At 33.2% G+C, this 27,966-nt stretch overlaps 1 pseudogene; it reads right to left on the bottom strand.

Moving 5' to 3' along the window:
• Positions 1 to 8,459: 8,459 nt before the first annotated feature.
• On the bottom strand, positions 8,460 to 14,169 carry LOC132300202 (glucan endo-1,3-beta-glucosidase-like; annotated as a pseudogene).
• Positions 14,170 to 27,966: the final 13,797 nt, after the last annotated feature.

The raw sequence follows: 27,966 nt of genomic DNA, 5'->3' as shown, positions 1-27,966 counted from the left end.
GCATCTAAAGAAGATTCTGTAAGGCTCAACTCCATTATGAGCCATGCACGCCCAATGGAAGAGCGCGTGAGACACACGCGCATCGGCGAGAAGCGCTAACTGGCGCATGCCAGCGCGTGGCACACGCTGGCAAGTTGCACACGCATGAGCCGGCGTGTGGCAACGCATGTTGGCGCATGAAAGCGCGTGGCACGCGCTGCAACATCCTCCTAGCGCGTGCAAGCGCGTGGGAGTGCGTGGCATGCGCTAGAGACTTCCAAAGGCGCGTTCAGGCGCGTGTAGGACTATCCGGGTGCGTCCTAGGCGCCGTTTTGCTTCTCTAGGCGCGTACAAGCCTCTATAGGAGTTCACAAGCCATTGATTGACCCTCGCGCAACACTTAGAGCAATTAAATGTTAAAAGCTAAATCCATTGGCCATTTAATTTGCTTTATCTGTCATTTATTGATGTATGTGATGCATGAAATAATTAATTGCTAATTATTATTATCTATGCATTAGATCCATGATATTTAATTAAATGACTTGTTTTATATTAATTAAATTATGAAAATTAATTGGATTTGATTACTAATTAATTTGAGGGCACGTATTGGGAAACGAAAAATTATTTTTATAAATTATTTGAAAATAATGTCTCAAATTAAATATTAGTGAATCATTTAAAATCCAGATATTTTCTAAATTTAATTGGATTAAAATCAAGACGTTTAGCATGCATTAAATCATGAATAGAAAACCCTAATTATTAATGTTTAAAAATTAAGTGGGAGCGGTGATTTTTATACATTGCCTCATGGCCTTCGTTATTAAAACCATTGTAATTAGATCTTTAAAAATAAGGCCCCACGCATGATTTGAAGAGTCTTAATATTACAAAAATGATTGTTTCATGAAAATAAAAATATTAAATGTTCATTGTAATTAGATCTTTAAAAATAAGGCCCTACGCATGATTTAAAGAGTCTAGATTATAATGACTAGATATTTAATGTTTTATTTTTCATTAGAGTTTTAATAACATTATACACTTAATCTAAAATCAATAGTGTTAGCTCCCCAACGGAGTAGTCTACACTAGGTGATTTTAGAAAGGCTAAACAAAATCGGGAATCATTTCATATGATAGACAAGGCATTGTCTCCAAAGATATGTAAATGATGGGATTTGCCAACTAATAGCGATAATGAACTTTGCCAACCAAATAAGTTATTGGTGTATTAGTTATCCGATTTTTCATGTAGTGGTTTAGGGACCCATATACTATTTTAATGGAAGTGCTCACCTAATAGCAAATGAATTTCAGCAACAGTAATAATGAACTCCTCCATCAGGATAAGTTATTGACGTATTGACTGTGTGATTTATTCTGCTACGAAGTTAAGGGACCCGCATTAATTAAAAGGGATTGTTTACCAATAATGATAATGATCTCTTATTCTATTGAGATTTATTATATTATGTGGTCAACAAACTCATTTTAATTTTAAATATGCATGATAGTATTAATAATTCACCTTGCGTATTGTATGAATGCATTTATATTTAAATATTATGTCTAATCCATTTTATCTACTTGCTTACATATTCAATGTATTTAGATCTCAATTATTTTGACTAGAAAAAAGAACTTAGATATTTTATTTACAACGTAGTGGTACAAAATATATTTATGACTCCTAAACCTAATCCTTTTACTTTAAGATACCCAAGAGAACATTACTACTTTTAATAAGTGAAATAAGGCCAATGATAGGACTTGATGCAATATTCTAGAGTTTATCTCGAATACGCTCCAAAGCTAACATTTGCATTATTTTATTTTCTTCAAGCATCATGTTAAAGATCAATGAGATGTTTTGGTTAGACTAGATAGAGTTTATGCCTTAAGTACTGTGTCAGACTTGATTACCATTGCGATAGTCTAAGGAACTCCAGTAAGAGATCGTATTTTGAAAATGATTGCTTATTATTTAAAAATTTAACTGGAGGTCAATAAGGTTGACTTGGGTGGTAAGTTTCAAGTTGACATGATTATTGCCTTGTTACCAAACTTGTTTGACTCTTTTAGAGTGAACTAAATAAGGAACCAGTTTGAGTTCACACTCGCTGATATTCTTATAAAATTGGTAACAGATTAAAGGATAATCAAAAGTATAGGCGCTCCTATCAATCTAACCTAGTTTATATCATCTTCTTCTAGACCCAAGTGGAAGGGTAAAGGAAAGAGAAATGATGATAATAAGACTAGGCTAGCACAAAACATGGGTAATCAAAAGGTTAAAGGGAACAAGGCAGTGTATGTTATGGGCGAAGGAAACTGTTTCTTTTGCCGCTAACTAAGACACTGAAGGATAAACTGTCTTAGCAATGATGTGGCATAGGAAAATGTATATTTAATCATTGAGCCATGTTATGTGGTTATATATATTAATTCCTGATGGATAGATTTTGGAGGCCACTAAACATGTTTGCAATTCGTTGCAAGGATTTCAGGAGTCCAGAAACCTCGATGATATGGATATATATTTGTACTTGACCTGATACTAAGGTTGTAACTAAGTCAGTGGGAGTATTACATCTGAAATTAGAAGTATGAGGATATTAGTATTAGAGAACTATCTTTATCCACAGATGTTAGACGCAATCTCATTCTTGTTTCACTTTTAGTTTATAAAAACTGTGTTGTTACTTTTGGTAAAACTGCTTTTATAAAATTGAAGAGATGTGCGATTACTTCTGGTGCATTGAAAGATGGTTAATATACTATAACCACCAACTCTTAATATTTGCAGAGTGTAGAAACTAATATTGCATATTCTAGATTGAATGTTAAGAGAAAATTTGTTATTCCGGACTCATTGTATTTTTAGTGTTTATTTTTGGGTTGTAATCAGTCAAAATGAAATTCAAAGATTGGTCAAAGAAGGTTTATAACCTAGTGAGGCAAGGGAGCTTAAACCAACTTGTGAATTTTGTATTGAAGGATAGAAAACCCTAACGGCTTAATCAGCCAAATGAAATAGACATAAAGAACAATTGGAGTCAGTACACACTGACACGTGTGGTCTTATGAATATCCAAGCAAGATTACTCACGTTTTCTTTAAATTTATTTGATGCGACACAAGTCTTAAACTTTTGGTATATTCTAAAAGTGTCAAGGCTGATGTGGAGTACAGATTAGGTAAACTTATCAAAACACTTCCATCTGATCGTTGATATGAGTATTTCTTGGGATAGTGCAGAGACTATATGGTCAATGAGGGTGTTGTGTACCAGTTTTCCGCAATTGATGCTAAATGGATTTAGGTGTCAAATAGGAATAATAGAATTCCGCTTAACATGGTTAGATCTATGATCAGTTATGCTACATTATCTATTTCATTTAAGAGTTTAGCATTAATGATATCGATGCGCATTATGAACTGTAATCCATCTTAGTCTGTCTCAAGGATATCTTTTGAGCTGTGTTTTTGACTAAATCTTAGTTTGAATCACATGCACATATGGGGTAGTCTTGCACATGTGCGCTTGATATGAATAAGTAAATTGGAAGCAGATCATATGCATGATTGATTTGATTGCTACTCTAAGGGCATTATGATGGATTATTTTATGATAAAAGTTAATTGTTTACACTCACTGTTTATCTATAGAATGATCATATTATGAATCACATACCTAGTAGCATAATGTTATAGAATATGGTATGAGTACTAGATTGTACCACATATGAACACACTTATTATAGAAATTAAGAATACTATATGAATTCCCTATTGATGTGTCAGCATCATCTAGTTCACAGATTCATGCATCGGTACATTGATGTAGTGGGAGGATTATCATCCAATCCGACATAATCATATTTTTAGGTGATACCTTTATAGGCATCCCTGTCAAACATGAGTTAGACCCAGTAAGCTACACGAAAGCGTGAACCGATATGGATACAGATTGTTTTGGTAAATTGCTATGAAATCAGAGTTGGAATCTATGTATTGTAATAAAATCTGGGATCTTGTAGAACTTTTTAGTAGGGTGATATCTATGGAAGGCAAGTTAATCTACAAAAGGATACCAGAAGATTTCTTAGTGAATGAATCAGAAGTGTACAAGGGAATGTCATTATTTTTCTAATTCTATATATATTGTTAACATCCTACTCATTTATAATGACGTGGAAGCTTTGTCATCATTAAAGAGGTAGTTGTTCAATTATTTTGAAATGGTGGATTATTAAGATGTAAGTTATATTCCTAGTATCAAGCTTTTGCAAGATTAGGTTAAAAGGAAAATAAGCTTCTCTTAATAATCCTACGTTGATAAAGTTTTGACCAGGTTTGGTATGCAAAACTCAAAGAATGAGTTCTTACGTTATTGACATGGATTGCTCTCTCTAGAAAGTAGTTATCCAAGACTAGCAGAGGAGATTGAGCAAATGAGACTGGAACAATATGCTTCGGCATATGGGAGTCTCATATATGCCATGGTCTATACCAAATAGGACATTCGTTACATAGTAGGGATAGTCAGTAGAGATCAGTCCAATCCCGGACTTGATAACTGGTCTGTTATGAAAAATATCATAAAGTACCTTAAAAGAACCAATAATCTCCTACTCATTTATGAATCTGATGATATGGTCCTAGTCAGGTATGCTAGTTCTGATTTTTAATCAGAAGTAGATACTATGAGGTTCATGACTTAGTGTATGTTCACTCAATGGAAGGGAAATCAGTTAGTAGATTATCAAGCAGATTTTAACTACTAACTCAAACCTGCAGGTGGAGTACATTGTAGCCTTAAAGACGGTAAAGGAAGCCTTTTAGTTTGATCTCACTGATTTGGAGGTTATAGAGCATACTAGCCTGCCTATCGAGCTATATTGCGACAATAGTGCAGAAGTAGTCCAAACTAATGACCCAAGGTTTCATAGAGGAACAAGATACACTAAGAGGAAGTATCATGTCCTACATGATATTGTCCGGCATGAAAATGTACTCGTGACTAGAACATTGCATTGAAACACAACTTTGTTGATCCATTAACAAATGTATCATTAATCAATAGTTTTGATTGTCACCTGGATAACATTGGAGTTAGATGCAATTAGAATTGGCTATGAGGGCAAGTAGGAGCTGTTGGGATTTATAGGCCCTGGCATAGCAAATTCCTATTTGGATTAAAATGACATATGTTCCTGACGTATCTGAAATATTTATGTTTTATACAATTGGTGAATTCAATGTATTATGGAATTGATAGTGTCCATTTGATTACAAGAGATATTTATATATATGTATGTGATGGTGAACAATGCATGATATATAAATAGTAATTATAAATGGTTCATAGTCAGTAATTATGGATGAACTCATTATTAACTAAGACTTGAACTGGATCCACGTTAGGTTAAGATATATTGCGAGAGTCATCGTATACAATTGCTCCCTATCACCATCATGGCATTTGACTCTTAAGCATGAAAGAAGTATAGACTCTTTTATTAATTAGTAAGTACTTTGATTTGTTCGGCGGAATCTTCGGAATCTTTAAACCGGCACTTTGGGTAATTATGTAATTAATAGTTAGAAGGTTATATTTTCAATATTTGCATCATTGCTACTTGTATTTATTTTGTATTGATTATGGTTGATCACAAAATAAATTCGATAGCCTTCGTGTGTTTTTAGACAAAATGAGTTATTATATATTTATTTATTTAAATTTTTGTCAAACAAATGTTTTATTGTGATCAAGCTAGAAATAATTAATGGTACCAACATAAATATATTAATTAAGTAGTCGGATTGATGACTTTATTTATCCGATAACTAATTATGCATAGAGGGGTCAAAGTGCAATATTGACTTAGAGGTTATTTATTATTTAATTGGAGTTCAGTTAATTTCTTTTAGTGGAGTAGAAATTAATTTATGAATTAATTGAATTGGGGCCATGGACCGGGCCACTTATTAATTCATTGTAGCCAATAAAATAATAAGCACAAATGATCCTCACTCATAGCCCAACTTGATATTGGAATCCTATTAGATTTGAGACATGTGAATTAGAGATTGAGAATGATTTATTGTTTCCTTTTCTTTATCTTTATGTTGCCTATATATATACATGGTCTATATATATTTTAGGTGGTGATTTTTGGAAGAAGGAAAAAGGAATATATATTTTCTCTCTCTAGAAAATTAGGATTAATATTCTCATCTAATGGAGGCTCCCACAAGCTTAATTTTCCAAGGTCATTCATGAAGGCTTATGAGTGATTCTTAAAGCCAAAAGAATTACCAAGAAGATGGAGATCAAAGGAGAAGGCATCTTGCTAAGGGATTTACAATAAGTGAGAACATTCACTTTAGAGGAAATATTTTAAGGTTTACTCAGACCTTTGATGTAAGTATTCAATTTGTCAATTAAATGATACATCATATTTTATTTTTGTATAAAACTTGTTTCTATGTGATGAATCAAGATTTATGTATGAAAATCCCTTAGAAAGTTTTTAAAACTAGCACGTTTCCCAACATTTGTATCATTAAATATTTTTATTTTCCCCTCTTTCTTTCTCTCTCATTCACGTTTTTTTACAGCAAAACTAAAAAAATTTATGGGTAAGTTAAAATATTAAATATGTGTTTAACGTTGTAGTTTTGGAAAGTGGCAAAAACTTTCCATATATATATATATATATATATATATATATATATATATATATATATATATTATCTTTTATCTTTTTTTTTTAACAAGTCTTCTCCTCCCCCTCTCATTACAAGTTTACAGTGGTTTTTCTTCTCAACTCTATACTCATTATATACTCTCAATATGAACGCACTTTTATTCTATTGCAAAATTTTGTTGGAGTATTGAATTTGGATTTTCTAAATCAGTTTTTATGGTTTTTTTCTTTAATTATTTTTTAGTTTTATCAACTTTTGTTATTATAAATTTGTGTATATATTTGTATATTTTGTTTGTGAGTTGTGATTATTTTTATTTATATTGTTGAAAAGACTACTTTTTATTTTTTTGCCTAAGGCCCCAAAATAGATCGAGCCGCTCCTGAAGAGAGAAAATTATATAAGAACTCCAAAAGATAGATGAGTGAGTTCCTAAGTTATTTCTGTTACCCAGGAATTGACTCTAGAGGGGGGTGAATAGAGCCAATGGCCAATTTTCGCAATTTATAGATTTACAATTTCTAATCAACAACTTAAGTAATTATGCAATACAAACAATTAATGGCACAATTGTAAAAGAGATAAGGGAAGAGAAATTGCAAACAATGACTCGGCGATTTTAGCGAGGTACGAAAACTCCTATTCCTCGGCTCAAGACTCCTCTTGAGACTTCCCAATCCACTTTAGTTCCTGATGTGCATTTTTATTTATCAATAATAAAATACCACTCACAATAGAACAAATCTTTATAGGATAGGGCTATATTGAGGGTGTCAAATCTTAAGGATTGTGGTGATTTATCAAGTCTTTAATTAATGCTATTTTAATTTAGAAAGAGGATTTGATTTTGTGTGTTGTGATGTAATTCAATAACATAAAAGAAAATAAATGGAATAAACTGATTGAAATCAAAAGAAGAAATACTTAGGGATTGACTTCACCACGAACCTCATACTATGGTCAACGGTTCAACCTTGAAATTTCAATAATTATGTATTATATGGAATGAAACTCAATAACATTCGTTTAATTCAGATTTAAAGAAAGATGTTTCATGAATTTTAATTAACTATAACCTATCTTTGGTTGGCATGAATTATCTACCTACCTATTACTAACTAATTTTGTAGTATAACTCGTCTTCCCTAGGTATAAACTATGAAAAAGTTCATTCAAGAAAAAACGTTTGAACACCATTACATGATCTCCATTCTTATGTTCGACAGGACTCCGCTAGATATTGTCCAATAAGAATGGGTTGAGAATAATTTATGAGCAGTTATATCTAAGACAATATAATAACTATTCAAAAACTATTAATTCATTAAAACACCAATTGAGTTGGCTCAAATGTCCATAATCATGCAATCAAAATACATAATATATTAAATTCCCAAAGTACAGAACAATCAAACCATAGTATTCGGATTCGGGCTACATTAATGCCCTAAGAGAGGAATTAGCTTCATATGACGACGCAAGATATCATCTGTGCTGTTGTGGTCTTTATCGCCTGGACCGCCGAAACTCCTTTTGGATTTTTTTCTCTAAAACCCTAAAAGCCGTCGTGAGAGAGATTGATGGACCATGAGATTGATAGCCTTGTGCCTCCTTTTATAGAAGAATTAACTTCTAATAAAGGTTGGATAGGTTTTTAGGTCTTCTGGGGTAATCTGGGCCCATTTGTGATGAATTATAATTGAATTATAACAAATCCCGCAACCTGAAAATTCTTACTTAACATCTAAAGAGTTTGATTTTTCATTATTTGACAGGAAAATAGAAATAAAAAGAAACTAATTTAAAAGAAATTTGGTATTTAGGTTGCTTATGAACAAGCCAAAATGAGCTTCCATATCTGCCCTAATCTTTAGGTTCTCGTCAAATATGGCGAGCAAATAAGTTTCTATAGCCTTCCCTGGCCTCTTTGGAGTCCCTCCCTTGACATGATTCATCAAATTTCTATAGTAAGCATTTGCATTGTCCACAGTTGCTACAGTACCACCCGCAGATGGCCAGCCAGTCTCCGAAACCACAATCTCCAAACTCCGTCCACCTACCTTCTCAACAGCAGAGTACATGGCATCAAGCAATGCATCAAAAAGGTTTTTGTAGTCTAATGAACCGTCTCGTATAAATACTCCTGATGTAGTAAATAAGGTATAAGGAAGCTGAATGTTTGTGTGTCACCAATATAACTAAAGTAAGGGTATATGTTGGCGAGTAATGGGGCACTATTGTTAATTAGGAAGCCGATGATTGGCTCCATGAACGACTTTGCACTTTCTCTAAATACGCCTTGTGACGGATGGTACCAATTGCCCAAAAGTCCCACGTGTGTTGCTGTTGAAATCTGTTAGAAAATAAAATTAATTTTATTATTTTGTCGTTAAAAAATTTTAAAATGCATGATGCATGTGTGCATTTAAGTTATTTAATTATCTTATTAGGAGTAAGTATGATTAATTGTGAAAGTTATGTACTATGAAGCACAAATACGGATATTGCAACACGATAAATTTAAAAAAAAATAGAATACAGACACGATAGGGATACGCCAATAAAATAATATATATATATATATATATATATATATATATATATATATATATATATATATATTCCTAAGCAATTAAGAACCTACCAAAGTTATCAACAACATTAGACAAATAAGATCAAGTACATTTCCAACATGTTTAACATTCTTCATTCAGTTCATTGTCTGTGTAGTTGTTTTTTAAATTTTTTAAAATTTTACTTTTAAACAATTAAAATTACATTAGGTAACCATTTTTTCTTAAAAAATAAATTACAAAATATACCCGCCGTGTCCAATACATGTCCCACCGTGTCCCCCGCGTGTCCTATCTATGTCCACCCGTGTCCAATAAAAAATAATTTTCGACACGAATGTCCGTGCTCGAACACGCATCTATGGCGGACACATGTCTAACATTGGTACATGACTCACGGGAGAAATGTCCATGCTTCATAGGTTATGTACAACCAAAAGGCATGAGACTTTCAAGCCCTAATTCTTCAGTCCAACTCATACCCACCTCTACAACTATAATCAACGTTAAATTGAAACTGAAAACATATCTGCCTAAATTTTTTATGAATCAAAATTATAAAAAATTCCTTCAATCTCTACCAAATAAAATGATCGAGAAAAGATTGAATAAATTTTTTATTAGAAAACAAAATTAAGATCTATCTATTTTTATTGCGGAAGAAAAGCTCCGGTGAAGATGAGAAGAGCAACCATTGTTTTTTCTTTTCTTTTTTTTCTTTTTTTTTTCTTTATTATAATTATTTTTTAAGAAATTAACCCATGTTTTATCTACAATGGACATAGAAAAACCTGACTGATTCTAGAACTCCCCCAATATATATATATATATATATATATATATATAACCCTCTTTATGCATATGATAAGAGACCAAGGAGAGCTTGAGGAGAATTTGTTAGACCTTTATCTAAAATTAATTCATTTATGACATGGCAAAAATCTATTGGTTACAGAAGTGTGATGGTGAAACTTCCAAATTAGCTTCCAAAGGAAGCTTTTAAATATACTTGGACACCAAGTATTTTTTTTGGCTATAAATAACATTTCACTCATTCGATTAAAAGCATCCGAGAGGCATCCGAGAGTAAGAGAATTCGGATCAAGAGAGTATATTAGTTTTGTGTGTGTGAGAAAATCCTTTTGTGTATGCAATCTTCAAGTGACACTTGATCGAAGCTTGTATTTGGGTGGGTTTTTCTCTTTGTGTAAATCATATACTATTTGGGGTGTTTCTTTAAAGTGTTGTGTGAGTCTTCTTTGTTGGTGAGTGAGTGGTGTGAGAAGAAAGATTATTGTGGGGAAGAATCAAAACGTTCTTCAGTTTGTACTCTTCTTCTTTATAATGATACGAATCATCATCGCCCGTGGACGTAGCCCTATTTGTGAGGGTGAACCACGTATAAATCCTTATCTCGTTTGCATGTGTGTGCCTATTTATTTATTTTTTCTTGTCATTAATTTTTCTCTTCTCCCTAACTCCTATTTAGTCCTTATTCCATAGCAAACTGGTATCAGAGCTTTTGGGGAGTTTTTTTAGATGTTAAGAAAATATGACATTGAGAAATTTGATGGCAAGATTAGTTTCAATCTTTGGCGTAATAAGATGCAGGCCTTGCTGACTCAGCAAGGCCTTGGCAAAGGAAGAGTTAGAAAGAGAAGTTATGATTCTAGTTCTTAAAAAGGTTGTGAGGGGACTACACAACGTGGTGGGAGAATGAAATCCATTTTCAAATGACAATCGAAATTGCAGCAGTCCTTACAGGGAGGCAGACCCATGAGGACATGTGTGATATTAACTTGCAATAATCTTAGTAGTAATGAGATAGTCCATTCAAGTGCCATTAAGATGTGTGGGAGGCAAGTAGTTGGTCACAATAGATATGCGAGGAAAAGTCAAGGACGTCTTATTCTCCACAAGGGTGAGAAGATGACTTTTCATTACCAACCAGTGGTTAGTGGGCGGTTAGAAAAGGTTGCTGAAGGAGATGTCAAACTTAGAGTTTCCAAGGTTGCTTTTGGTAAGCATTTAGAATTTGACAGAAATATTAAAGGTATGCTTGTGGCTATGTAAAACATACATGGGTTGAAGAATGAGAGCCCGATGGTTAAGTTTGAGGATGACTCAAACTTAACTAAAATTCTTTATTAATTTGTTTTGTATTGGAGATGATGATGGGGTTATTACTCACATTGTGTTGAAGAAAGACTTTTTATGATGTTGTCTTATTATTTGTGCTAAGGTGGAGAAATTTTGTCAAAGATGGAGTTTTGTTGAAAATTGTGCCTCATTCGAAATTTTCGCCAAGGTGGAGAATTTTAGTCAAGGTGAAGATTTGTTAGAAATTTGTCTAAAATTCATTTATGACATGGCAAAAATCTATTGGCTACAGAAGTGTGATGGTGAAGCTTCCATCTTTGAAATTTTTGGGCAACAAGAATTATTCTTAGGCAGCAAGTGTCATTTGGCTTCCAAAGCAAGCTTTGAAATATACTTGGACACCAAGTATTTTTTTGCCTATAAATAGCCTTGTACTCATTCGATTAAAAGCATCTGAGAGGCATCCAAGAATAAGAGAATTCGGATCAAGAGAGTACATTGGTTTTGTGTGCGTGAGAAAATTCTTTTGTGTGTCCACAAAGGCGGATCCAAGATTTCTCGTTGGGGTGGACTAATATTAAACATAAATTTAATAACAAAATTTCTTAAACTAATAAAATAAAAAAGTTATAACATAATATAGATAAATATTTAAATTCAAAGATTACAAAAAATCTATCTAAATTGTACTCGACGAGTCTTTAAAGACTCGAATTCATCAATAGTAGATTCCAAGTCAATTTTCTAGACAAGCTCTTTAAAGGTTGATGGTCATGCAGTCAGTAAGAAATTCATCTCCAATCCTGCTACGCATTGTTGTTTTAACACGTTTCATACTTTGGTGGGAGGCTGAGATGGGCTAATACTATTAACATACACATATATTTTTTGGGCTGGGCTAATATTAGTATAGTAAATTTTTTTTTTTTTTTTTTTTTTTTTTTTTTGGGTGGGTTGCAGCCCACCTTTGCCCACCCCTCTATCCGCCTTTGTGTGTACAATCTTCAAGTGACACCTGAAGCTTGTATTTGGGTGGATTTTTCTCTTTATGTAAATCATATACTATTTGGGATTTTTTTGAGAGTGTTGTGTGAGTCTTTTTTATTGGTGAGTGAGTGGTGTGAAAAGAGAGATTATTGTGAAGAAGAACCAACACGTTCTTTAGTTTATAATCTTCTTCTTTATAGTGATACGAATCATCATCGCTCTTGAATCACGTATAAATTATTATTTTATTTGTGTGTATACTTATTTATCTTCTTATCATTATTTTCTCTTCTTGTTTTAAACAACAATAATCTATTAATTTGGCAATAGACTCCCGATTAGAAAACCAGCAAGAAAGTATATAGCGATTAATGTGTTTATGATGTATTTAATATAGTGACGTGGAGCCGCATTATTTGACATGAAGTGAGGAAGCCAAGTAGACTCAGTCAAGGAAATGAGCGTAAGGATTCGGTGCGAATATGGAAAATATATATAATCACCGGTTAAAATCAAGGAAACGGTGTAAAGGTATCAAACTTTGTTACATCTAATGTTCTCATAATTCGCAATTGGGACAAGAGGATATGGTATAAGAGTAATTAGTAAAGATATTTCAAGTCTTCTTCTCTCTTGACTTCTCTTTCAAAAGAATAATGATAAATAGTCCTAATTCAAATTCTTTATTAATTTATGTGCCTATTTAGCCTATTTATTTTTAATAAAATGGCAAGCAAAGCAAAGCAACAAAACCTTGATTTGGTCTTGTAATCCGGCAGCTACAATCGCGTTGTGGATGTTTCGCATTGTCCGGAGAACAAACTGAGCTAAATGATCAGTTATAGGAGCGTTGGGATCAACTTTATTTCCCACACAAATGTATCCGAACTTGACATCGGGTGAGTAGGCTGAAGCATCGGATGCAAGCGCTTGAAGATCCGAGTTAGGAACGCCCAGGATGAGTTCTATATTGGATCCTCTGAGGGCCTGCAGTGTTGCTTGGTCTGGAAAATAGATTCGCATCCTCCCAATGCCTTTGGATTTGTATAAGTCTACAGTTTCCTGCGCCGATGGTAAATTGTTGCCAAGTATTCCATTGCACACACCTATGGAGTGTGCTCCTGTAATAGGAGAAAACTAGCCTAACATAAGCAACAATGTATAAAGGAAAATGTTTTTTAAGGACGAGAACCTTAATAGGCTAATATATTGACTATGAGTGATGATCAACATTCAGAACAGCCAAAATTGTTTGAAACTTGCAATATAGCTTCTTAAAGTAGAGGATTGAAAGAGGGAACTATACATACAACTCTTAGATGGAAAAAGAAAAACGAATGCCCATCTGTAAGGACCCTTACTTGGAAAAAAAAATGGGAGACACTAGGATACCTACTTTGTTTATGGTAGGCAACAATAGCCCAAGTAATAGCAATATAGCAACCTGATAAAATTTTGGTACCAAATTCATATAAATATCCATTAAGAAGAGGGGAAGAATTAATAACCAACTCTGCTAATTTATCTTCAATGCAAGATAAGATAGATAGATAGATAGATATACATGTGTATGTACAGATGGAATGGTAAAATCTCTTCATTCCTTATATATGGGCAAGAGACGGAAATTAATCAAGAGCCATTGACATTAGCAGGTGAAGTGGGAGATTGGTGAATAATGTGGAGCCTTGTAGATATTTATTTATTTTGAACTTTCTGTATTCTTTGTTATTTTGATCATCATTTGAAAGTCCTACAATTGTAACTTTGAATTTTTAATGGACCAAATAAAATTTATTAATATTTATGAAATTTTTTATATTTTTTATTTAATTTCGTAACTATTAATAAGTCCAAGCGAAATAAACATGTCATTTAACGAATGAATGAGAAATGTAACTGAAACGGTGTGCTGTGATTCGTTGGGGGGGGGTGTGTGGTCCACCATAATTAGTACATTGGACGGATAGCTTTGTATGTCTATGAGCTGGGGTTTAATGAAGCCCACGGGAAATAGGAATGAAGAAGCAATGGATAGCTTTTGTGGCAGCTAAGTCCGCAGCCACAGGTGGGCAGACAAAAGTTGAGTGGATGAGAATAGCTTTTGTGGCGGCTAAGTCGGCAGCCACACGTGTGTAAATCTTGTTCTTTGCTGAGTCACGTTTTTTTATTTTATTTTTTCGATTACCTTAGTTCTGTGTTTTCTTTAGGGGTTAATTTTAGATGTGTTAAAATAATTCATGATCAATTTGTTTATATTCGTTCATTTTAAAATAAATTTAAATGAATTTTTTTTAAATATGAGATAAAATGAGTGATTCATATTCAACTCATTTTTATAAAAATTTAAACGAATTTAATATAGGTACTCATACTCCACCTATTATGTAAGAGACTCAAAATAACCACTTTTATTTGATTCAAATTCACTTCTTTATTCTTTAAATTCTCTCACATGATTCTCTTTCAGCCTCTCACACTCTATCTCTCTCTCTGTGTCAAAAAAAAAAAAAAAAAAAATTGTATCACTAAATTGTATCTCTAAAATTCCGTATGTTGGTGCAATGTTTCCACAACCGACACATGCAGCCCAGCACCACCATGCCCAAAATTCTGACATATTGTTGCAGTTGCTAATTAGTATTATTACTTTTAGAAAGAGAAAACCATTTTTAGAGAGAAGAAGGTTTTTGTCATGGTTTTATGATTGAAAGACGACCAACGAATTAGTAATTAGAATTACTAATGGATTAGACAAATAAAAATAACACTTTTAATTAAAAACATTTTAAAAAATTCAAACATCTGTTGAACTTTATACAGGTCATGGACCCATGGCATGCAGGGCATAACTCTTTCTCTCTCTAAAATACCCATAGCCCACTCTCTCTATGTTATTCAAATTTTTTTTTTTTTTTTTTTCACGAAGTAGTCATTCGGTGTATAGAGCTAGACTATTATTAAGAGAGAGAGATAGTGAGCCGTTCAATTTCAGGAAATGGGTCAGGCAGCATTAAATGGGTCGGGTTACAATAACAGATTAATTTTTGTCACCGAGTCAGTCTTTATAAATGGGTAAGCCCTTGCCAACATGGATATATCGCTTTGAAGTTTATATATAGCCTAAAATATATACAAAGGGTTGTGAAAACAGTTCGGTTCGGGTTGCATAAAACGGACCATATGTGTAATAAGGGCAACCCATAATAATTTGAGTTAAATTTCATAAAAACAGTATAAATTTAAAGAATTTTTAATACTGTAAAAGATTGTAGAATATTATGGATCAAGTGGATTTTGTCAACCAAATTACCTTCAACTCACTTGTATGATTGTTAAAAATAGGATTAATTACAATGACACCCTCTGAAGTTTATCATAATGACAATCATATATAAGTTAGTATTTTTTTGAACAATGACACCCCCTGTTAAAATTTTCAACCAAACAAGTCCTTAAAAGGTTTGAAAATACGATATTGCCCTTTAACATATAATTCATTTTAATAATAAAAATAAAAAATATATTTCAACTTGTAAAATGACAACATTGTCCACAGTTATTAGGATTTTTAAGCCCAGTCATCCACCCCTTATCTTCCCCTGTGTGTCGCCACTATCTGTCTTTAACCATGATCATGGCCACCATCTCTCTCACCCAACCCACGGCCACCATCTCGTCGGATTACTTCACCTCTTACCACCACTACTCATCACAGCCACCACCACAATATCTAAGAAAAAATTCTCCTATCATTACCATGTGATTAATTGGTAAAATCGTCGCAACCAACAGCATTCCCAGTTGCCTAGTTTGCCGCCTGTCGCTGCCATCACCATCTACAACCTTTTAACCGTCGACGAGTACCAATCCATCATCAGTTACAAGCGCAACACTGTGTATGCCACATCATTTTCTAACTGTTATTTGAACTTCTTCGTCCTCAGACACAATCAATAGCAGTGCCAGCAGTAGTGCCACATCAATTGCCATGTCAGACACAGCCAACAGCGGTGCCAGCAGTAGTGCCACGTCAACTGCCATGTTAGACACAGCCAACAGCGGTGCCAGCAATAGTGCCACGTCAACTGCCATGTCAGACATAGCCAACAGCGGTGCCAGCAGTAGTACCACGTCAGCTACCATGTTAAACATAGCCAGCAGTGGTGCCACCGGTAGTGACCCTTCACCTTCCACGTTAGCTGTTAACCATACCTCCATCTGCATCATAGGTGAAAACCCATCTCCATCAAATTTTCATTAATCACCAAAATGAGCATATGAATCATCCTTTAAGAATTTTAAACCTTCATCATTAAATACGTACATAGCTTAAAAATTTAACGATTTAAGCCAAAAGAATAATTTTACAAAACAATAAAGTCACCATGGCCATGATTACAAAAGCTTTACATAAAGCTAACAAAAGAATAAGGTTAAATTACATGATTTCACTGTCTATGTAATTACATTCCAAAAGATAACAAAATACTTCAACAACTCCTAAACCTGCGAGGGTGCTTCTTCTACAATTTCTTTGCCATGTCCTGAAAATGATAAATAAGGGGTGAGTACAACAGCTTAGTAGGAAATGCCTAAATCACCGATTTTGGACTCTCTGAGTCGACAAACAAAGAACAGGAAAAAGAAGTCAGGATCATACTCGGGGAATTATCCAAACCATAATCCACACCATTTATATTAAAAGATTATCATCACATAATCAACTATTATATAAAAAAAAAATGTCAATATGCTATGAAATGCAATGCCTTCCCGACCTTAGTCCCGACCCAACACAACACACACCAAAAACCGCTAACTGACTTTACCGAGGCAAAATTGATTAGCTATCCCTGGTTCCAAAGCTGGCAATCATTTGGGGGCAAGTAATCAACGTTACACATCCAAATCCAGCACACATTCCCTCTAGGTCAAATTAGTCCCGGACTCACGAAACCCCGATTTCTTTCACAAAAATCATTTCTTTCACAAAACATTTTCCTTTTGAAAACATTAAAATACTCTTTCTTTCCACAAAGCCTTCCAACACAATTTATAAAACAATTTCACCACTATCCCATTACCATGAATGAAATCAACATATACATGCTTTGCTACTTTATCAATTTAACTATACATGCTCATCATCAACATCATCATCGTCATCATCACCATTATCATGTATATATATATATAATCTCAAGAAAACAAATCATCACAAGGCATGCTCTTTAAAGAACTTCACAACCAAGTATATGTATACACAACCAACATCATCTTTGGACATGCTTTCTTCATATAAACACCTAACCAGCACCTTCACTTCAAGATCTATCATTATAACATGCTTATCAAGAAATCAAACAAGGAAACTCAACAAAAGTCAAAACTTAATGATTTAGACACCCCTACCTCAAGAAAGCAACCCAAGCTCCTGACTCTTGAACTCAAATATAACCAAATGCATGCAAGAGCGATGTCAAAACGTTGCCCTTGTCACACTCTACAACTTCTCTAACTGTAACTTAGATCAATTCTTGCTCCAACATGGAGAAATCTTAGAGAGACGTGAGATAACTATAGAGAGAGAAAGAAATGTAGAATGAGAGAGAGATATGGTTCGAATGAGAAGAAAGAAAAGGTGTGGTGCAAAATGAAGTCACTCCCTTTGGCTTCTAGCATCTTCCAAGTCCAAGTCAAAGAAACCCACAATGACCAAAATACCCATCAATGACTTTCGTATTAACTTCCAAGCCAAATTATATCTCTCACACTAACCCCACACACACACACACACTTAAGGCCACATGTAAATGCATTAATAACCCAAATAAATAATTGGAAGGAAAAATAGGGAAAATCCCTAGGACCCACATGGCGCGCAAATCAAGGTGCATAAAATAATAAAATAAAAATAACAAAAAATCCGGAACATTATAAACTTCATATAACCCACCTTGACTTTGAGGGGGGCTGTTAGATTATTGTCTATTGTATATTAAGGTTAAAGTTAGTTTTCTTCACCTACCCTCATTACCATATATAGGGTTTATTTGCTCTCCACACATGTCATCTCCTATATAAACTCTTCTGCACTCTTATATTATTCATTCGATACAATATTCATTCATATATTTCTAACATTACTTTATAACTTTTTTTTTTCAACGTTTCAAGGGACATCTGATTCCCTTTTTTATTCACACTAATATGCATCATACAATACTCATATTTATGTGCCATCACGTAAAATAACCTCATACAAAGGCAAATAAATTTCCTCAACTATTAATTCATCAAATAACCTCTTATATTTTGTTAAAAACGTCTAAAGTACCCCCACCTGCTTTATTTTCCATTATAAAATGTATGAAAAAAAGCCATATGCCCCTGATCACATGAAATATTTATGTTATATATTGTCCCATATATATATATATATATATATATATATATATATATATATATATATATATATTATATTTACATGGACTAAATTATTCTAAGACTAAAATATTTAAAGGGATCCATTTTCGGGGTTCAAATAAGGAGAAAGGAGTCAAAATCTTTCAATAGCATATCTTGATTAGTATGTAAGGACTGTTAGATGATTTAATTAAATATTAAAATTTTAATCTTGTTTAACTTTTAAAGTATGGTGTTAACATGGTATCAGAGCAGATAAGATCTTGAGTTTAAACATTATTGTCACCTTGATAATTAAAATTAAAAACAAGTGTGGGCCAAAAGAAAGTTCACACATGAAAGACACATCAAAGGCTATATATATACACACACACATATATAACACATTTAATTTAGTAAGTACTCACACACACACATTATTCAATTCAAGGCTTGAATCCTAGCATGGTGTGAGTACGATCTGGTGTTCGACACCTTTTAAGTTATTTCTAGTGAGATAGTGAGTGTGTGATCTACCATTGTAATATATATTCTATAATGATAAATAGTGAGAGAATAAAGAAGATAGATGAGAGTAAATGTGAGGGTAGATAGTAGAGAGTATTCAGTCTTCATTGAAATTCGTGGCCGAGAGTGAGTGGTAGAACACCAATGGTGGGGTTAGCGAGTGAGTAAATGCATTCTCTACGATTATAATATCCTTCTTTATTTAATAATGAATCTCTTTTCTCCGTGGACGTAGACCAGGTGGAGCCGAACCACGTTAAAGATATTTTGTATGTGTGTGTTTGTATTTTTGTATGGTATATGATGTTCAGATCTCTAGTTATTGTGTATGCTTTCGCTATGCTGAACGAAGGAGGGATTAAGTCCTAACAAATTATTATCAGAACTAGTAATTAATTCGCACAACAGTAATAATATTCAAAGTGAGACTGATGTTTAAATCCAAATATAAGATTTAAAATTATAATTTTTAAAGACTCTTTATCATTCAAATTTGCTAAATTTTTCTAGAAGATTTAAAGAAGGGAAAATTATAAAAAAAAAAAAAAAAATGGACTTTGGGAGTTTTAATTACTTAGAGATGGAGTCAAAGTCAAACACTTTCAAATTTATGGACTTTGACCAAAATCTGAAATGAATATGGAAAAATACTGTTCATTTGCCTAAACTACTCTTAGTATCTTTGGGTACCATTTTTGTGATATGTAAGTACTATTTTGCATATAGAGGTACCACTTTTGTGTATATAAATACAACTTTTGTGATTAAATGTACCATTCTTGAAATCAGAGGTACCACTTTTATGTAAGTAAGTACCACTTTTATACAGAGGTACCACATTTGTGCATGTAAGTATCACTTTTGTGCAGAACATTTTGATTACTTGGTTTGCACAAAAATGGTACTTGTGTGCACAAAAGTGGTACCTTTGTACACAAAAGTAGTATTTATGCACACAAAAGTAATTGTAATACCCCGATATTTTAAAGGATTTATTAATTGCGATTAATTACTTTTATTTTATTTTAAAATGATTTGTTTTATTTAATTGAGTGCTTAGATTAATTGTCTTATTTTAATTACATTATATTTCATGATTATATTTGTTGAATTGATATGGTATTTTGCTTTGTGGAATGCTTTGATTGAATTGTTTATTTGATTTGTGTGTATTTATGCTTGTGTGAATTGTTTGTTAATTATTTGTAATTAAGTGTTTATTATAATTATTTTATTTTAATTGGATTGGGCTTAAGAGGAGTAGGACTAATGAATGTGGTCTTGGGTTTGAAGAAAGCCTTGTTGGGTTAATTAATAAGAGCCCATGATTATAAGGATATTTAAGTAATTATTTTTGAATAATATATATATATATATAATTATATGTATATAAATATAATTAATTAATAATTATTATGGAATGAAATATATATATATATATATATATATATATATATATATATATTTATTTATTGATATATATATATGTGTGTGTGTGTGTGTGTGTGTGATTTAATTAGTTAAGGATTAGCATGGTAGGAAATATACACACACACACACACACACATATATATATATATATATTATATAATATATGTGTATATATATTATTTAAGATAATTACTATTTTTATTATTTTATTTGGTAGTCACAGTAGGAATAGGATTAGGGATTTTAATGTGGTTATATATACACATACAATTTTATATCATTAAAAGTTTTCCACGTTAGAAAAATAAGAGAGATAGATGAGAGAAGGCTGACAAGGAAGAGGCTGGATCTAAGAAAGAAGATGTCAGAATTGGAAGAAACAATCAAGGGTTAAGGCATCGGTTTCGTCTCGAAACCTTCAGGCGAGTTTTTTCTATTTTTCTTCTTAGAACTCTTAAGTATTTCACCTTGCATATCGAAACTTTATATTAATTATGGTTAGAACGGATTTAATCAAAAGCATTAAGTTAATTATATGTGATTAAATCAGGATTAAATCAAAGTATTAAAAGTACAATTTATTTTTATTTTTTTATTTTTTTTAGAATTGTTGGATTTTATTTATATATATAGATTGTATATATTTATAATCAACTATTATGTGTAATCTATGACCCAAGAGGGTTATTTAGGGCTTATAGATTTTCTGAATTTTTTTTGGTATTTTTTTATTTTTTTTTTTGGAATTTATTAGATTTATTAATTGTTTGGAAAATTTTATATATATATATATATATATATATATATATATATATATATATATATATACTGTTTAAATATACAATTGGAGGCTTCTGTATAATCTGCGTCTCAAAGGAGTATGTATTCCAGTGCGGCGAGGCATATAGTACAAGGGTGAGTGCGCTAATCTGGATGTTTGGATTAAATTGATAAAAGGGAGATGATTTAGTGCAGCACATAACATGGGAGTATGGTGCATATGTGATCTAGAGTGTTGACTTAGTCTAGTCAATAGAATAGTTATCTAGTGTGGCGCAGCTTACCAGAGCAAAAAATAGCAACCAATTAGAAGCTGCCAACAAACAATCATGCGCGTGGTAGCGCGTGGACGCGCCTGCCATTGAGTTTGAGCGCTTGGAAGAGTGTGAAGTGTGTGTTAGAGCATGTAGCGGCACGTGTGGATGCGTGCAGGGTCCTGGAAAGTTCCTGTGTGGTCCGGTGATGTCCCACGATTGATTTTACGCTTATTAATATTAAAATAAATCATTAGAGGATGTATTTTGGGTGTTTGAAGGCTGTAGGATGCTACTACGATATTTAGTTGCATTTAATTGGCGTAATTATAATTAATTAATTATTTGGTCATGAAAGGAAATGTATATATAAATATATTTATTTTATATATGTATATATATGAATTAATTAATACATGATTAGTATGGAAGGAGGTATATATATATGATTTTAATAATCAAATATTATTATGGAAGGTATTATACATATATATACATATTAAATAATATATGTGTATATGTATATATTATTTAAGAATATTAATATTATAATTTTTATTTAATATATCTTGATATATAGGTAGTATGGTTAATTAAATCATAATAGGTTGGTTATTAAATGGATGATATGTTTATAATATGCATGGAATGCCTATGTATGATTTGTTTTATTATTGCATTAGTTTTAAGGTTTGATACATGGTTGAATTGTAGGCATGGATGATTTGCCAAAGGTTTAAATATACGGCCTTATTATTTATGAATAAATTTCATATATGAGAAGCATGGATGAATTGCTAATTAAAAGTATATATATATATATATATATATATATATATATATATATATATATATATATAAGGAGGCATGGCTGAGTTGCCAATATATAAATAAATATATTTATAATGGCATGGTTGATTTGCCAAAGTATAATTAAATTACTATGTGTATTAGATGATTAAAATTTTATTTATGGTTATTATATGTATAGGTTGGATTAGGATTAAATATTCTTAAATTAGAATAATCTAGTACTTAAAGGTTAGTATATTATTTTATATATATTAATAAAATAATATTGGTAGAGATATGAACGATTTGTCAAAGTTTAGATATTAATTGTGTGATTTAAATTATTAAATCATTATTGGGTTTTTGATTAAATGTAATATTTCTTTAATATTAATTTATTGTTTAAATGATTAAATAATTGTTTAGGTTGGGATTAAGGTTTAAGGAAACTTTTCTTTAAAAGAAATGGTGGATTGGTGTAGGAATGATTATTATTTAATCATTGTTAATGGTTTTAGAATTAATGAACCTAGTAATAGATGTGACTGTGGTAATATATATATATATATATATATATATATATGCATATTATTGTATATTAAAGTTAAAAACTTTATTAGGTTTGGTTTTGATCAGAGATGATCTATTTATTAGTTTTCAGAGACCTAGTAGAGAGAACTTGCTCGTGAGTTTGACCCACTTATTTTTATCTTTCAGGTTATTAGAGATTCAAGTCTCAAGGTTGAGGATCCGCAGAATGAGGACTTATCTATTCTTTCGTTTTCTTCCAAAGTAAGATGATAGAGTTGATTGGATTATTGGATTATGGTTTTAGGGGTCCTTGAGTTACGGGATTCCCGAGTTGTAACAATTGGAGAATTATTAATAAAATTTATTTATTAGTTTTTCTTCAACGCATTATTTTTTTTATTTCATTTTGTAATCTGTGCTTGTTTAAATACTTTAATTTTTTTTTTATATCCCCTGGTTTTGTGCGCGGACTTGATTAACCCGTGTTCCGAAATTTAAGAATATTATAGTAATGCCTGAAGATACTAAGGATAGTTCGAGCAAATGAACAGTGTTTTTGTAACGACCCGAACCTATGGGTTCGAACCGTTAACCGGGTTTTTACCCAAACCCGAGGTCAACTAAGGGTACAACCATCATTTCCTATGTCAACACAAAGCATGAACCTCATCTATACCTCTACAACCCTCCCAAACCATGAACATCAATAAAGGATCACAATGTAAGGTGGAAGAAGAGAATCAGCCGGCTGGCAGCCTTATGTCAGCCGACTGATACACAAGGTTTGGTCGGCTGACCTAAATGGTCGGTCGACTGAAACGATGCACAAATGTGCGTACTCTCGGGACTTATAAGGAATGGCCTCTCGACCGACTGGAGAATTGGGTTCGGTCGGCCGAAAGAAAAGGTTCGGTCAGCTGACGAGGTTCGTCAACTAGCCGAAACTATACTTCCAGATACTCAACTCTCTGGAATGCCCAAAACTGCAGTGTCGGTCGGCTGAAGCTCCTTGTCAGTCGGCCAATAGGCCCTGGAGTGCTGCTAGCTGCAGCTGAAAACATAAGAAAACTGGACTCGTTGAGAGCTAAGCCTAATAGACAATCAATCCCGAATTCACGGTAGCAAAAACAGAAAATAACATAGTCAAAATACTTTCAATATTTCACAAGGACAACCCATCACTATCCCATTTTATAAAAGTCATCTACATAGTCACGAATTACATTAAAATATTGTCGAAATTATAGTTACAAAACATGGCTATGATTTGCTGTAATACCCCTAATTTTAAAAGGATAGTCTCGGCATTTTCATTATTATTTTTTTTTTTTTTTTTTTTCATTTTTAGTGGATTATTTGCCTATTTGCTTAATTGTTAATTGTTTATTTTATTTGTGTTAATTGTTTATTTATTTTAATTAATTTTTTATTTGTTTACTTGTTTTAATTAATTGGTTAATTATTTTATTTAATTGCTTCCTTGTGTTATTTGTTTTAATTGTATATATGCTTAGATGGACTTACTTTGTTTAGAAATTATATGTCGTATCGTTTAGGGTTTTTCTTTTATGAATTTATGGTTAGCCGACTTAGTTCTCTGTCTCTTAATATAATTTCTACTTAGGTTTAAGTGTAGCCTATAAATATAACATTATACGCTGGCCAAGGGAAAGGAAATTAGTTTCGCGTATAGAGAAGTTTGGGAGAAAACAGAGAGAGAAAACAGAAAGATCGCCGGAAACCTTAGGAAGACGACGTTGATATTTTGAACCGAAATCTCACAGATAAGTTTTATAACTATCTCTCTCCCTTTGACCTGTGTTCTTTAGATTCCTAATACAATTCCAAGAAGAAATAAAAGTTAAATTAATCTGGTTTGCATGTTATTCGATTAAAAACAGTATGTGTTTATGTATTAGTATTTTGTATAATTTCAATCTGTTTTGCATAATTCTTGTTCTAATTGATGTTGAATAATGAATAATGAATCTAAATAATTCTGGAACACACTAGGGCTTAATATTAACCAGTAGGAAACTTGGGTTGGAGGAATAGAGTAGCCAGACACCGCCGGATTTGAAGAAAATGATGGAACAAGGGGAGAACCGGCTCCTTTTTTGAAAAGAGCAAGCTCCCCTAAACAAAGAGCAGGCTCCCCTTTGTGGGGAGCCAGATCTAGGGACCTTGGAGGCGGTTCCCTCAAGGAGGGAGCAGGCTCCATAAAGTTTGAAGGTGGCTCCCTCTTTGGGGGAACCGGCTCCTTCAAATTTTTTATTTTTTATTTTTCTACTTTTCCAGTGTTGTTTTGCTACGGTGTTTGGTTGTTGAGGATCCAGGGTTAAACTGGGAACTGTAATGGGGTTTTAAGTGATGTTTAAAGTGATACTAGAACTCCAAAGAACGTCGAGATGCCTTATAGTTGCATAGAATTAGGGTCTTGAACAGTATGACCTCTTAATTAAAATTGTATATTGTTGTTAGATGTGGACGACTCAAGTTGTTAACTGTACATTAGCAATTCATTTTGATATCATATAGTTTTATCAGGTATCTGGAATGTTGAATAAGCATGTTAATTTATATAACCCTACTGTGCTTATTATGGATTGATTGATTTCTACTTATATAATTAGTATTATCAATTATTGGATTTTGCGGAACATGATCAAATAAGCATGTTAATTTATATTTTTATTATGCTTATTATGGGTTAATTAATACTGACATGTATTATTTATTATCTGGGATATCAATGGTTGGATGTATGGATTACATGCACCGGTATGGGACGGTGGCATATTAGGTAAGTATTAGATCAAAACGCTAATACTACCTATTCTGGAATAGGGAATGGATTAATTATATAAATTAAGTTATACCTATGTTTATGTCAGTTCATTAAACAGTTGAGTGACACACTTGGTTTCGGATGGATTTTAAATATATTATGGTACCACAATATGAGCCTGAGTCTCAGAGTCGATGGTTAGGGAGCGTATATGCGGTGGGATGCATAACTGGCTATGATGGTTTGATGTGTACCCTGCTAGGTCTAGGTACTCATGCCCACTTCAGGTGTGTTTTGCATGATGCCTACTAGTCAGGTTGAGACGGGCTTGTAGTTCAGTGAGAGTCCTATAGTGTAAATATATATATATATATATGTTTACGGACTATTTAGTTATTGTTGAATTGTTTACGATGTACATGCATATCGGGTCTTTGCTTGGATTGTAGTAGTATAGAACTTGCGCATGGACCTGACACACTCTTAATTTTTAGATATCAAGCGGTTCTAGACTTAGAGCTTGATCGTGCTGAGCAGAGACAATTCCTCATTCTTCCGATTATGTAGGACTGTTTCTTTTATTTCAGTTTCACCTTTGGATTTTGTTCTGGTGGTTTTCATTTCAGTTTCGGATTTATTAGGGGTTCACTAGAGATGGATTCCCGAGTTGTTTAATTATTAGAGGATATTTATGGAGGTTTTGGATTATGGGATTTTAATTATATTTTTTTTTTTGAGGTTTTTTTATTTAGACTTCTTTCAGCTTTATTAATTATTTCTTTATTTCATTTTTTGTATTCTGTACTTATTTACATATTAATTGGATGGTATCCCTCGGATCTGTGCTCGGAGTTGATCACCCGTGGCTTTAGAATCGAGGGGTATCACAGTTGGTATCAAAGCACTCCAGGTTCAGTGTCTCTAGGATTCTAGCGTATAAGACTTTCGCGTAGCGTTTTCTCTTGATTAGAGCTTAAGTTTAGGATTCGTTCTATTCCTTTATAGTCCTTGTAAATCGTACTGATGTCTGCCTTTCTATGTTAACAGAATGGTTAACCCTAGGAGAGGATGAAACATATAAGGGAACAAGCAGCAGAGGAGAGTGGCACATATGCAGCAGTATTCCTACGGTGTCAGCAAATGGAGGAAGTGCAAAAATTGCCAGAGTTTTAGAATGATGATGGTTAGTTTCAGGAAGAGTAGGAGGAGGTTTAGCAGGCTTAGGAACAAGGAGTAGGTCCGGAATATCCTCCTCATATCAATAACCTCATTGCTCGGGCTATAGAAGCAGGGGTAACAGTTGCACTTCAGAATCAACCACAGGTTCAGCAGGCACCGATACCAGCACCGGTTGTTCCGATTGATCATTGGGAAAAAGCTAAGAGTTCTTTCACAAAGGGAAGCCCACCTGAGTTCCCAGGCTCCACCGATGTGAAAGCAGCTCATCAGTGGAAGAAGGATATCGAGCGACATCTTCGATTGGTTCAATACATGGAGGTTCAAAAGCAGATGCTTGATATGTTCAAGCTGGTCGGAGGTGCACTAAAGTGGTGGGAGTCAATTACCACCACAGAGGAAAGGACTTCATTGACCTATGATTAGTTCAGTGCTCGCTTTGATGAGAAGTATTTTCCTTATGCAGTCAGGGCAGCTATGAAGACAGAGTTCCTTAATCTGTAATAGGGGAGCATGACAGTGGCAGAATATGAGCAGCAGTTCAAGCGCTTGTCTCTTTTTGCTCCAAAGGAGGTGGATACAGAGGAAAAGAAGCATAATAGTTTCGTTAAGGGACTCATGTGGTCTATTAAACGATCTATTACCGGTTGTCCAGCTTATACTGCATATGCTCAGGTGGTAGACGCTGCTTTACAGCAGTATCAGTTGACTGTGGATTTTAGACAGGCTAAGGGTGAGAAGCGAGGTGATAGAGACTCTGCTAATCAGTCAGCTAAGAAAAGAAATGGCAATGGACACTGACAGAATGACAAAGGCAAATTCCAGGGACAACATGTGATACCCTTCGAATCCGAGACATGGGTTGATCAGGCCCAAGCTCAAACTCGAGGGAATATCAAATAATTAATATTTAAAA

This window comes from Cornus florida, unplaced genomic scaffold (assembly GCF_030987335.1).
Source record: "Cornus florida cultivar Cherokee Brave unplaced genomic scaffold, ASM3098733v1 CherokeeBrave_3.0.0_Hap2_Chr03, whole genome shotgun sequence".
Lineage (NCBI taxonomy): Eukaryota > Viridiplantae > Streptophyta > Magnoliopsida > Cornales > Cornaceae > Cornus > Cornus florida.
Note: the sequence above shows the minus strand (reverse complement) of the source record. Positions and strands in the feature narration are given on the sequence as shown.